Here is a 13,770-nt window from a genome sequence, read left to right on the forward strand (position 1 = left end):
CAGAAGATGCAGTGAGCTTTTGGCAAGATGAAAGTACAGCAGAGAAGGAGCACTTGCTTTAAGAGATCCTCAAAATAGAAGAGGCACAAGATGATACCCCATAAAGAAGTGAAAGATTGGAGGGCTGCATGATCACCTGTTTGGAGAGTGCAGAAAGCAATCAAAAGTTTTATATACATTAGAAAACTTTATACTGCTCACTGAAAAAAAAAAAAGGAGTATTGTGAAAAAATTTGCCCTCAAGTCCCCAGATAATTTAAGGGTAGAACAAGCTGGTACTCTTGGACTAAGACAAATAAGACAGTTTATATTGCTTTTCAATTATTTTAGGCTGAGGATCACAATGGGAGAAAGGGAAAACGTCAAGCAGAGATAAGCGCAGAGGACAGAGGATAGTGGAAGGTGGATTTTCAAAACGCTGTGTGTGGCTCCAGCCACAAGCCTCTCTGCCTTAATGCCCAAACCCCACAGCTGAGATCTTCCTTACCCCTTGCAGATTTGAACTAGTAACAGGGTTTGCTCCTGGGAGGGGAAAGGGACACTAGGCAAAGATCACACAGCTACTGACGTGAGGCTGGGTTTGTGGGGAGAGGTAGTATTGCTGTTACTGAGCAGATGACACAGCTGGAGGCAACAAACAAGCCTCGGGGTGCCCAGCCCTGCGCTGGTTCCTTAGGGTCAACAGCCAGGAGCTAAGACCCACCCGGCCAATTAAGTTAACTAACATTACTGTAATGCAAGAAACATCATAATCCGCAGCATGAGGCTCCAGGTAGTATTAAGCCTCCCCCGAATCCAGAACATGAACTTAGCACAACATGCCTCACATGGACTGGATCCAGGACGGGCTGGGCCGCCCCAGGTTTGGCATTGCACAACACACATTTTAGCCACCTGGGTACTCCCTGGGGGTTTGCAGCCCCGAGTTACTCGCCCAAAAGAGTACACAGGCCATGTACAGGGACAGCTGGGAACCAAAAACATGACCTGTGGGAGCCGCCTGCTAAGCCAGGAGGAAATTCTGAGCAGGGAAAAGGGTTTAGATGTTGGATGTGGAGTGCACAGAGCCAGCTGCTTCATTCAGGATACGCAGGTCTGAACCAACTCCTCGTATCATGGAGCAAAGACCTTTCTTTAAAACATGAGAAGAGGGAGAGGGATCAGCGGTGTGTTACAGCGGAGGTGAGACAGAACAGTGGAACTGCCTTCATCTAATACCTCAGCAATCTGTGCTCTGTTCTCTCTTCTCTGCTGCTGGACTCAAAATACCTTCTGTTTCCCAAAAGACAGCCCTAGCTGCCAGCCTGCAGGCTGTACTGAAGCTATTCCACTTTGTACAGGATAACTGAAGATTTGTTGTGCCATTCAGAGTGATTTTTTTTTTTATTTTTTTTTTTAAATCATCATCATCTGGCCCCTCTTCAGAGCATTCATCCAGGAAAAAGGAGGCACGGGGTCCCAATCCATGCTCCAGTGCTTATTTAAGTACATCAAATGCTCATTAGATAAGGTAAAATCAACAAATATTCACCAGGGCATGGACTAGAGAGGAGGAAGGAAATCAAACTCTTAATTCCAAGGGCAAGAGGAGCATTTCTGAGCACTGTATAAAGTCTTCTATGGGAGAAAAGCAGCACCATCGATGAAGAGGAAGAAAGGGGAGGCAGGAGATGTGATAAATTCTATGATTCAAACAGGAAAGAGAAGCATTTTGAAGAGAAATGAAAGGGAGAATAAGGAGCCTGAGTGTGTTGGAGTGGAAAATGCGAGTAAGTAGAGATGAGGTGATAAAGGTCAACTGGAGTGAAAAGCATCTTGGCAGCTCCATTGAGTGGGACAGGGAGGTTGACACAGTGGGTGTTTCTGAGAAGGGGTCACTGTCATCCAAACATAAGGGGAAGAGCAGGTTGTACATATGCGGGCAGAAAGAAAAGACCAGAATTTTGGAGAAACGGTACCATTTGCATGAACAAACAAGGCATGGAAACGGAAAGAAGCCAAGTTACAAAGCGCGGGTAGAGAAAGGAGAGCAATGTTCATGGACACAGCAGCGCCGGACGCTGCAGTGGGACAGTGGGATGCTACTGCTTCCTCCCTCATCCGGCATCAAACCCAAAATGCACAGTCACACCAGCGTGCATCTTCTGACCAGCAACAGCTCCAAGGAGAGAGTTCAGCGTTTGTTACATTTATGACAGTGTTAAGACAGCAAGAGAGCCAGGCCTATATGTGGGATCATATTGATCCAGTTTACAGAGGTCCTCATGTTGGACAGACTGATGGTTTGAAGGCAAGCTTGCTTTCCTGGCAAACTTTTTAAACCTTCTTTTATCTAATCCTGCTCTGACAGAATCCCCTTCTCCTATCTTCTGATTATACTCTTTACCCCATAAAGACCACTCTCCGCACAAGTACAGTCCTACTAGTAAGCCCCACTGTTAACAGCATGCATAACCCAGTACAGTATTGAACTGCTCCATCACAGTAATTACTGCAACAATAATGCTTGATCTAATTCAAGAAAATCTATGTACATTCACCAGGAACAGAAGTTACAGCTGCTAGAATTCAGATGCATAAAAGCAGCATTAGAAAAAAATGCAGATTTGTGGAGGGGGAAAAAAAACCAAAAAACTATTGTTGCAGATTTACCCATGTACCAATCTATTTTCGCCTCTAAGCTGAAACAGGTTTTTGTTTGGCGACTGACACATATTTGAGTCACAGCTGAGGGGAGAGAATAATACCCACCTGCTGTCATATTGTTCTCCAGCTGATTGTCCTCTTGATCTGTAGTGCTCACATTCGCAATGGGGAGTACACAGAGACAGAGAGAGGAAAAGGGGGTTGGACAGACAAGGAGAGATGTGCTGGAGAGAATAGTCAAAAATGCACGAAATAGCCTAATCAGCAAAGTGAAAATCAGGGTGTTTGCAGGAAGGGAAAAAAAAAAAAAAGAAAAAATAATAAAAGGTTATTGTGTGAGATTTTTTTAATACAATAACCTGTATGAAATTAAGCCTTGTATATCATGCAAATAAACAGCAGATAATCTTGCTATCTGAGGGTGCTATTTTCCTTCCACAATCCAACAACTCTGTTGACTTTTTCATGCTGAATTCACCTTTTGTAACAAAAGGAATGCAAAACAAGGAATTCATTCACTCCTTCCCATGGGCAGGCAGGTGTTCAGCCATCTCCAGGAAAGCAGGGCTCCATCACACTAACGGTTCCTTGGGAAGACAAATGCCATCACTCCGAACGTCCCCCCCTTCCTCCTTCTCCCCCCAGCTTTACATGCTGAGCATGACGCCATATGGTGTGGGATATCCCTGTGGTCAGCTGGGGTCAGCTGTCCCAGCCGTGTCCCCTCCCAGCTTCTTGTGCACCTGGCAGAGCGTGGGAAGCTGAAAAGTCCTTGATTTAGTATAAGCACTACTTAGCAACAACTAAAACATCTCTGTGTTATCAACGCTGTTTTCAGCACAAATCCAAAACATAGCCCCATACTAGTTACTATAAAGAAAATTAACTCTATCTCAGCTGAAACCAGGACACACTCCTGAGTGGCTCTGCAAAGACCAGCCCACATGGACACCCTCCCACAGCCCCGTGTGCACAACCACAAGACCAATGGATGGATAACCTGCTCGGTACCTGCAGCCATGCATCTATCTGCAAAAGGAAAGGACGTAACAGGAATGAGAATGTCCGCAGCACTTCTTCCAGGTACCGACTATCGGGAGACTGATCCTGGGTGGCCAAGTGCGATGGGCACAATCTCACCCCCACACACACACACACAAACCCATAGAAAAATGTATCCGTGTGCACACAGTGGTTGGCTGAAATGGCTAATCATTGCACTTGACAGTGAGGCCGGGTGCAGAAACACAGATAATTAATGAAATAATCTCCTCCTGTAATAAGAGCCTCCAGGGCGAGCAATCTTGGCACAGCCAGGGGGGTCCCATGATCAAGGATACAGTGCGGGTACCTGTGTGCAGCCAGGGCTCCAGCTGGGGTTGTGTCCCCCTTACAACCCATACATCTGATTTTCTTTGAACAGAACCATTCTCTATCAAAGCCCACAGTAGCTCTACAGTGTAAGATGGATAGCCCCCCAAAAAATCACATGCAATCTACTGTTTCGGCCTGTCCCCCAGCACAGCATGAGGCAATGTCTTCCCAGCACATTTTTGCCCTGTGCATAATAATACAATAACAAATATCCTGTCATTGCGAATGCCATGTCCTCAGCAGTTAGCAAAATGGAAACAAAAATCATTCCAATTGTATCACTTCAACTTGCTTAGTATAAAAGAAAAATAAAAATGGCTTATGTACATTTTAACTCTATTTTAATAGCAATTCCAACACAAATAGCTTTAGTAACTAGGCAAGCATATTATTTCACAGCATTTTTAAAAGCTCATGAGCTGTGATTCTTTAGCTGGTACCCTGCAAGAGCTAGTTTTCCTTTCACTGGCCTGCAGTCTCTTTCTGTAGAACCCAAATTACTTTGCTGCTATCTATTCTGGATGCCAAAACAGAATATGTAGTTTACAGACACCATCTGAAACAAAGCATTAAACAAAAATTACATGGAATCAGACTGTGATTACACAGAAAGCCTAAATCTGAGCAGTTCTCACTCAAAATGAGCACTTTTTTTTTCTTTCCCCCCCCATTAAGTATTTTTATAGACTTGCTCAGGCCAACCTTGCTATTACCTGCATACAGAAATATTCATACAACTGACAGCTGAAAGACAAGTCCATGCAGGCCCTATGGAAGGAGAACTCCAGGCTAGCTCAGAGCGGGAGATGCTCAGGTCTCCCTGTCCATCCTGTCATTGTCACTGCAGGATGGTGAGGGGACTAGGCTGCAGCACATTCTTAGAGCTACTCTCTGATGCTGGTTTACATCTTCCCATAGCTGCTGTACATCAGCAGCCCTAATACCACAACAGCCCTTCTGCCAGTCACATGATATAGTCCTAACATGCGAAAGCACCTAAATGCTCACGACCTACTTGGGAACCAAGGGCCAACCAGTTACCTGTGGCCAAGTACCAAAATGAGAGCTTATCTACTGAAGTGAGACACAGCTCCTACACGAAAGAGCTTTTCATTTAAACTTGCAAGATAAATCAAAGTGTGACAAATGCAAAAAAAATTTAAGCCAGATTTTTCAAGTGTGATCAAGCTCTTAATCCTGCTGTTCGGACAGTCCTGCCATGTTCCCAGCACTGGGCGTTTGCAGCTGCCCCAGCACTCATGGGCGCACATTGTAACTGCCTTCATCTTTGAAGCAAGCAATGCCTGAGCTACGTTTTTACAGTTTAGTTGTTTGTACAAATGAATTGCTTTTTGAAATGCCCATGAACCCTCTGTATCCAGGCTGCTGATCCACTCACATGGGTCCTTGACTGAGTGCAAGTTCAGGTTTGTGCCAAGGCTGCACTGCAGTCCCGCTGCAGCCCAGTGCGCCGCATCCCTGTTGCTGTTATACCCAGAGACCTGACAACAACGTGTCAAAACCAGGTGAGTTAAAAAAAAAGAAATATAAAATTCATGTTACCTATGACAGACTGGGGCCACTTTGACAAAGGTCCAGGCTTAATTATAATGTTTCAATTCATCCTGGTCTCTTTAATGAGAAAGACTCATTAATATATACAGTCAAACTCAGGTTTCCCTACCTCGTAGCGCATTGCAACCTTACGCTGATCTGTTACCTGCTGCATAGATTCTCAGTAAGTATGACATAGATTTGTTATATTGCTGAGCTGGCTGTAAATTGAACCTGTCATAGTGAAGTGCATGTTTTCCACTTCTTCATCTCTGTGGTTCCTGTTGCTATAGTGACCATCAGAAATCAGAGCAAAAAAGGCAAAGAGAAAAAAGATCCTTTTTCTGTTTAAATAGTGCCTTCCATCTATAACACTGGCAGTATTCTTCCGTTTCAGCTTTACTTGTTAGGATAACTGTACAAAAGAACTTAGCTCTTCAGGTTTCAGGTTCTCATCCAAATCTGCTCAAGTCAAAGGCAGCCTTTTCAATGGCTTCAAGGAGCTCTACATCAGGCCTATACTGCCTAAAAGATGAATTCAATACAAATTTGCAGCACTTTTCAGTTCATGTTAGCTTAAAGTCCCCAGTATAGGTATATGCTGATGTCCTGCTTAGGACACTGACTGATGCTATGAGCAGAACGGGACACACATACATCAGCCTCGTGGATAAAGCCAATGCTGAATCTCACTTGTTATCACATGCCCTTTTCATCTCCTGGATTTATGTACCACTTCTTTGTTTAAAAGATAGAATAAGTGCTCCTTGATATTGGGCATTAGCATTAAAAGATAAAAGTAAGCCAAGCTTTAAATGACAGGCCTTAGGCACTGTCTGAGCAGAGACACATGAATACTAAAACATACATTACAGCCTCAACACAGTATATACATGTGACTGATGAACTCAACCTATTTAGCACCAGAAGGGTGTAAGGCTAGGTGTTTGGTGCAGGGATCTGCTGTTACCGCTGAAAATGAGGAAGGCACTAGGAGCCATATACTGCTTTCACTGTGATGTAAACCTGACGCAGCTTAAGCAAACTCAGTGTGCAAGTTAACTACAAGTGTGCAATTCCTGAACAGGAGCAGGTGACCATTTAATGGTGATAACTGCTTATTGGCAGTAATAGAATCGTTTAGGTTGGAAAAGACCTTTAAGATCATCAAGTCCAACCATCAACCTAGCACTGCCAAGTCCTAGGTTAGTCCTAGTCCTACACGTCTTTTAAATACCTCCAGGGATGGTGACTCAACCACCTCCCTGGGCAGCCTGTTCCAGTGCCTGACAACCCTTTCAGTGAATAAATTTTTCCTAATGTCCAATCTAAACCTCCCCTGACACAACTTGAGGCCATCTCCTCTCATCCTATCACTGAACACAGTATTAGAGGCGCGGCCTCACCAGTGCTGAGTACAGGGGGACAATCGTTGCCCTAGTCCTGCTGGCCACACTATTTCTGATACAAGCCAGGATGCTATTGGCCTTCTTGGCTACCTGGGCACACTGCCAGTTCACATGCAGGCAGCTGTCAACCAACACCCCCAGGTCCTTTTCCACCGGGCAGCTTTCCAGCCGCTCCTCCCCAAGCCTGTAGCGTTGCATGGGGTTGTTGTGGCCCAAGTGCAGGACCCAGCACTGAGCCTTGTTGAACCTCATACAATTGACCTCGGCCCATCAATCCAGCCTGTGCAGATCCCTCTGCAGAGCCTTCCTGCCCTCAAGCAGATCAACACTCCTGCACAACTTGGTGTTGTCTGCAAACTTACTGAGGGCACACTCGATCCCCTCATCCAGATCATTGATAAAGACATTAAACAGGACTGGCCCCAATACTGAGCCCCGGGGATCACCACTTGTGACCGGCTGCCAACTGGATTTAACTCCATTCACCACAACTCTTTGGGCCCAGCCATCCAGCCAATTTTTTACCCAGTGAAGGGTACGCCTGTCCAAGCCATGAGCGGCCAGTTTCTCCAGGAGAATGCTGTGGGAAATTGTGTCAAAGGCTTTACTAAAGTCTAGGTAGACAACATCCACGGCCTTCCCCTCATCCATTAGGCAGGTCACCTTGTTGCAGAAGGAGATCAGGTTAGTCAAGCAGGACTTGCCTTTCATAAACCCATGCTGGCTGGGCTTGATCACCTGGTTGTCCTGTACGTGCCACATGATGGCACTCAAGATCATCTGCTCCATAAACTTCCCTGGTAATTGAGGTCAGGCTGACAGGCCTGTAGTTCCCTGGGTCCTCCTTCCGGCCCTTCTTCTAGATGGGCATCACATTTGCTAACCTCCAGTCAACTGGGACCTCCCCGGTTAGCCAGGACTGCTGATAAAGGATTGAAAGTGGCTTGGTGAGCACTTCCGCCAGCTCCCTCAGTACCCTTGGGTGGATCCCATCCAGCCCCACAGACTTGTGTGTGTCTAAGTGGTGTAGCAGGTCACTAACCGTTTCCCCTTGGATTATGGGGGCTTCATTCTGCTCCCCGTCCCTGTCTTCCAGCTAGAGGGGTTGGGTACCTGGAGAATAACTGGTCTTACTATTAAAGACTGAGGCAAAGAAGGCAGTAAGTACCTCAGTCTTTTCCTCATCCTTTGGTGCTATGTTTCCCCCCCTATCCAATAAAGGATGGAGATTCTCCTTAGCCCTCCTTTTGTTGCTAAAGTATTTATAAAAACATTTTTTACTGTCTTTTATGGCAGTAACCAGATTAAGTTCTAGTTGGGCTTTGGCCCTTCTGCTTTTCTCCCTGCATAACCTCTCGACATCCTTGTAGTACCCCTGAGTGGCCTGCCCCTTCTTCCAAAGGTCATAAACTCTCCTTTTTTCCCTGAGTTCCAGCCAAAGCTCTCTGTTCAGCCAGGCCGGTCTTCTCCCCCACTGGCTCATCTTTCAGCACATGGGGATGGCCTACTCCTGTGCTTTTAAGATTTCCTTCCTGAAGAATGTCCAGCCTTCCGGGACTCCTTTGCCCTTCAGGACTGTCTCCCAAGGGACTCTGTCAACCAATCTCCTAAACAGGCCAAAGTCTGCCCTCTGGAAGTCCAAGGTAGCAGTTCTGCTGACCCCCCTCCTTACTTCTCCAAGAATCAAATACTCTATCATTTTCTGATTGCTGTGCCCAAGACGACCTCCAACCATCACATCACCCACAAGTCCTTCTCTGTTCACAAACAACAGGTCCAGTGGGGCACCTTCCCTAGTTGGCCCACTCACCAGCTGTGTCAGGAGGTTATCTGCCACACACTCCAGGAACCTCCTAGACTGTTTCCTCTCTGCTGTATTGTATTTCCAGCAGACATCTGGTAAGTTGAAGTTCCCCATGAGAACAAGGGCTAGCAATTGTGAGACTTCTCCCAGCTGCTTACAGAATATTTCATCTGCCTCTTCATCCTGGTTGGGTGGTCTAGAACAGACTCCCACCATGGCATCTGCCTTGTTGGTATTCCCCCTGATTCTTACCCATAAACACTCAACCCTATCATCACCATCATTAAGGTCTAGACAATCAAAACACTCCCTAACATACAAAGCTACGCCACTGCCTCTCCTTCCTTGCCTATCCCTCCTGAAGAGTTTATAGCCATCCATTGCAGCACTCCAGTTGTGCGAGTCATCCCACCAGGTTTCTGTGATGGCAACTATATCATAGTTTTCCTGCTGCACAATGGCTTCCAGCTCCTCCTGTTTGTTGCCCATGCTGTGTGCATTGGTATAGATGCACTTCAGTTGGGCTATTGATCCTGCCACCTTTTTGGGGGGAGAAGCCCTAATTCCTACATGACCATTCTCAGGTGCTTCCATGGTTTCTAACACATTCATAACCCCTGCATCTTTTCTACCACGTGGATCTCCATCCCCTACCTCCACTAAGACAGCAGACTGAAGGACCTTGCTAGCACACAGTCCCTCGAACATTGGCGTGCCACCCTCAGGCTGATCTCTAGCAAGCTTGGTTTTATCCCTTTCCCCCTTCAAATCTAGTTTAAAGCTCTTTCAATGAGCCCTGCTAACTCCCATGCAAAGACCCTCTTCCCCCTTTGAGACAGGTTGTACCCTGTCTGTGGCCAGCAGGCCTGGTGTCATGTAGACTGACCCATGATCAAAAAACCCAAAATTCTGTCGGTGACACCAGGCTTGGAGCCAGGTATTGATCTGCTGGACCTTCCTGTTTCTTCCCTCATCATTCCCTACAACTGGAAGGATAGAGGAGAACACTACTTGTGCTCCTGATCCCTTAACCATTTGTCCCAAGGCCCTGAAGTCTCTCTTGATTGCCCTCGGACTTCTAGTTGCAATTTCATTGCTGTCTACCTGAAAAATCAATAATGGATAATAGTCTGAGGGCTGTACCAGGGTAGGAAGTTTTCTCTTCACATCTTTTACCCGGGCCCCAGGGAGGCAGCAGACTTCCCTCAGAACTGGGTCTGGTCTGCATACTGGGCCTTCTGTTCCCTTCAGAAGGGAGTCTCCTATGACAACCTGTCTTTTTATTTCTTTACGGAAGCCTTTTTGACACAGGTCGTAGGCTGGTTTAACCTTGGCGACACCTCCAAGTTAGATGAACCATTGTCCTCGTTATTGTTCGGTTCCACTTGCAGAGCCTCACACCTATTAGACAAGGGCAAGGGAAGGTGGGGCAGTCTCAGAGGAGACGCGCCTGCTGCGCCAGGCAGGAGCTTGTCGCCATTGCCCCCTATCCCTTAAGTCACTGTGTTCAGCCAGGCAGAGCAAGGGTAGGGAATCCTTCATATCATGCGACCTGTCTGCCTGTTGGGGCTGCCTCAGGGAAGGCAGAGTGCGATTCCAGTAGCCTATCTCTCTCTCGCTCTCCCTCAACCTGCTCACCTCCTCCCGGAGCTCCGTCCCTGAGCAGAGGAGTTTCCCTACCTGGGCACACCTCCCACAGGTGCTCACTGCTGCCCGCGGTACTGGCCTAAGAGCAGGGCACACCCTGCAGCCTGGCCGCTGGGCCGCAGCGCGTTCCCGCCGGAGCTCTGTCTGGGAAGCCGCGTCAGTCGTGGTGGGTGCAGAGCTCAGAGAGGCCGTGGCTTTCTGCCGGGTGGATACCATTGCTCCCTGGTTGAGCTGGCAGAGCTTCAGCGTCCTTCCTGCACGCCCTTCTGCGCGAACCACCGCGCCCTTGCTGACGTGCCGCGCCGTGTTTGCCCGCCCTGTTGGCGGCATTCCTGGTCGCAGCCCTCCCTGAGGGCTTCTTTTATACTTGGGGGGGGGCTTGGCCACCGTTGCTCCCGGCTGTGCCCAGGTCTCATCAGCCGCTGCTGCACGAGCTGCGGGCTCCTGGCGGCTCTGGGCTCCCCTGAGGTTCCCCCGGTTCGGGAAACCCCCCTGTGCACGGCCCTTGAGTGCTTCGCTGCGGATCATACCGGCACCGGAGCTGCTCGCCTCGGCAACTTAAACACTGCCTGTACTCAGACTTCTCCTGTCTACCCAGTGGGGACCTGCACGGATTACATACGCACCGCAAGCCACCACGCTCAGCTAAGCCTTAGTTTATTTTAGATATGCCATTTCTACCTTCAGATATCTTGTCACATGAAAATGCATGGCTAAATATGTTGATAAATTGTAATTAGTACTATCTTCTAGAGCAGTGGTACCCAAACATTAGCACGTATCATTTTTGGTAAATGAGTTATTTTTAAGCAGTATACGAAGACAGGCTGTTCCCACGCACGAGCTGGTAGAGAAGCTGCAGTCCCACAGCCACTCGAGGTGCACCATGGCAAAGGGCAGGAAAGCCTAAATCTGAGGGCAATGAGGGCTGTGGCAAGAGACTTCTGTACTGAGTAACAGGTAGCTGTTGCACACTTGAAATTAATAGCCTTGAATCCTGCTATTCCTTGGATCACTGGTACTGCAGTTTTCCTCCTGTGTGTAAGAACCAGAGTCAGTCCTACAGGCAGGTTGAGACTCTTCAGAGACTAAACACTGAAGAGAGGAGTTCCAAGGATGCAATTTGCATGCAATCGCAGCTACATTTGTATCTCTCCATAAAGACTCACTTTCCTATAATTAAGAAAAAGCCCCTGGGTGTCATTACTTAGCAAACATGGTGCTGGCAGCAGCGTGATCAGTGCCATTAGCAGGAGCACAGCACCCACAACAGCATGGCAGGACAGCTGCAACGTCATTCCGAAAACAGTGATTAACAACAACATTAGACAGAGTAAATTTGACCAAACGCTGCTAATGCATCATAACAAAACAAACAAAGAAAAAAAAAGGCCTCACAGGATTTATGGAAATATTTCAACAGACATCAAGAAGGCAACTTTCTGTGGACCAAATGTGACTCAAGTCTGTCAGACTTCCACCAGTTCTGGCGTCTCTCTAAAAATGCTCTAGAGCCGTCAAGCTTCGAGCACCCCTCTTCTGCTGGATAACTGAACATGGGTTTCATCAGGGATGCTGAGGAGCTTTTCACAGTGTTTACCCCACTGAGTTTTGGACTGCTGCCAAAAATTACCTGAAGTTTATCTAAACATTTTCCCCCCTCCTAAGAGGCTGCAGAGCTTTCTTGTGCTATTTATTATTGTTTTGTCAGGAAAGTGGGATTTGGGCAGCATTACCCTTCCATTGGAAGGGCAGGCAGAGAAAGAAGTTCTGACCAGCTCCAACTGACTTTGCGTCCCACTAGTGCTGGACTGTAGGGAAACCCGGGGCTATGTTTTTCTGCAGATTTACTGACCTCAGGTGACGATTTCAAAATAACTTACATGCCCAAGGAACGTAACTTCTATTTTCAAAAATACGTGAAGCAGGATCCAGGAGTCTTAATTTTGATATAGCTAGACTTGGTCTAGGTTTAAAACCACTACTGTCTATTAGTTTTGATTAGAAAGATGTGGTTTGTAACCACATAAAAGTGAAGCTATAGCAGAGCTCCGGCATGAGCTTCTAACAACGTAAGAGAACTCTCCCTGTTACGGCTTATGCCTGTTCAGGGAACCTGCGCCTCCTGGACAAACTTTTATAGCAGCATAACTGGTCCAAGTGTAGGAGAGTTTTGAAAGTGTATCTATAATGATATCATTCATTCAGCAAGACCTTTATAATGGGCAAAGTCATCAGGATCATGTTCGAAAGTGGAACTTAAAAGTTGTATCAGCACCCTCTGTAGTTGGGCAACTCGGGTGCTCTCAGCTGCATATGTACAGATTCCTATTCACACTTTAACTTGATGCCTGAAATAAAAGGTACCAGAGTTACCCTTTGGCTCATATATCAACTACGTGCTTCTGAAAACTTGACACTACATGCCGCTCGTTGCAACAACAGCTCATACTTCTAGCCCAGAGGCTCCCACACTCACTCTGCCAATGCTCCAGCCCAGAACATAACTGCAGACTGAAACATTTCTGAGTCACGTTTGAAGTGCTCCATCTATATCAACATCTGTCTGTTTTAAAGTCCATGTTTAAATGCTTTGGGATACAAAATCATATACTCAAATTCACTTGCTGATGAGCCTTCCACTTCCCTGAATCCCGCCTACAATAAATGCAAGCCATCAACATAACATCCTGCAGTTTACCCACACTTGCATTTTACGGAAATGTTAAAAATGAAATGCCAAACAGATGTTCAACAGACCTGTTATGATAAGAAAACAAATTAGAAATAGAAGTTATGAAACTAATGTCTTCTTAAGGGAGAAAATGCGAAGAGCTTGAAATTTGATGGGTAGCATAAGTAAAAATTTGGAAATTAAAAGTTTTAACTTTTTAAAAATAGGTTAGAATCACAATTTTGCTTGTGCCACAAAGAGAAACAACCGATTTCTCGGCTGACAGCAGGTGGCAGCAGGATCCCCACTGCAAATTCCAGATTTAGAATGACATCCCCTACATCGTATTTGAATACTCTCATCTATGCCCTAAGGTTGTGTGGTAAGTGGGCTGACAGAAACAGAACTGGGTTGCATACATCTTCATTTACACAACTGCAATCCACTTAGCTGCCAATGTAAGTTTATAACTCAAGAGCTGAAAATACTTGGTGTTTAACATTTATGAGTAACATCACTTTTTTCCACTATAAGCCCAGAGTTTGCATCATATGTTCAAAACCACGTTGCTGTTCCATCACAGCCCTCATTGTACATGGTCCTTAGAGACACAGGCTGGGAATCTAGTGATGAAATATTTTCATGAAGTATTCAAGAGAACA

This window comes from Ciconia boyciana, chromosome 11 (assembly GCF_034638445.1).
Source record: "Ciconia boyciana chromosome 11, ASM3463844v1, whole genome shotgun sequence".
Lineage (NCBI taxonomy): Eukaryota > Metazoa > Chordata > Aves > Ciconiiformes > Ciconiidae > Ciconia > Ciconia boyciana.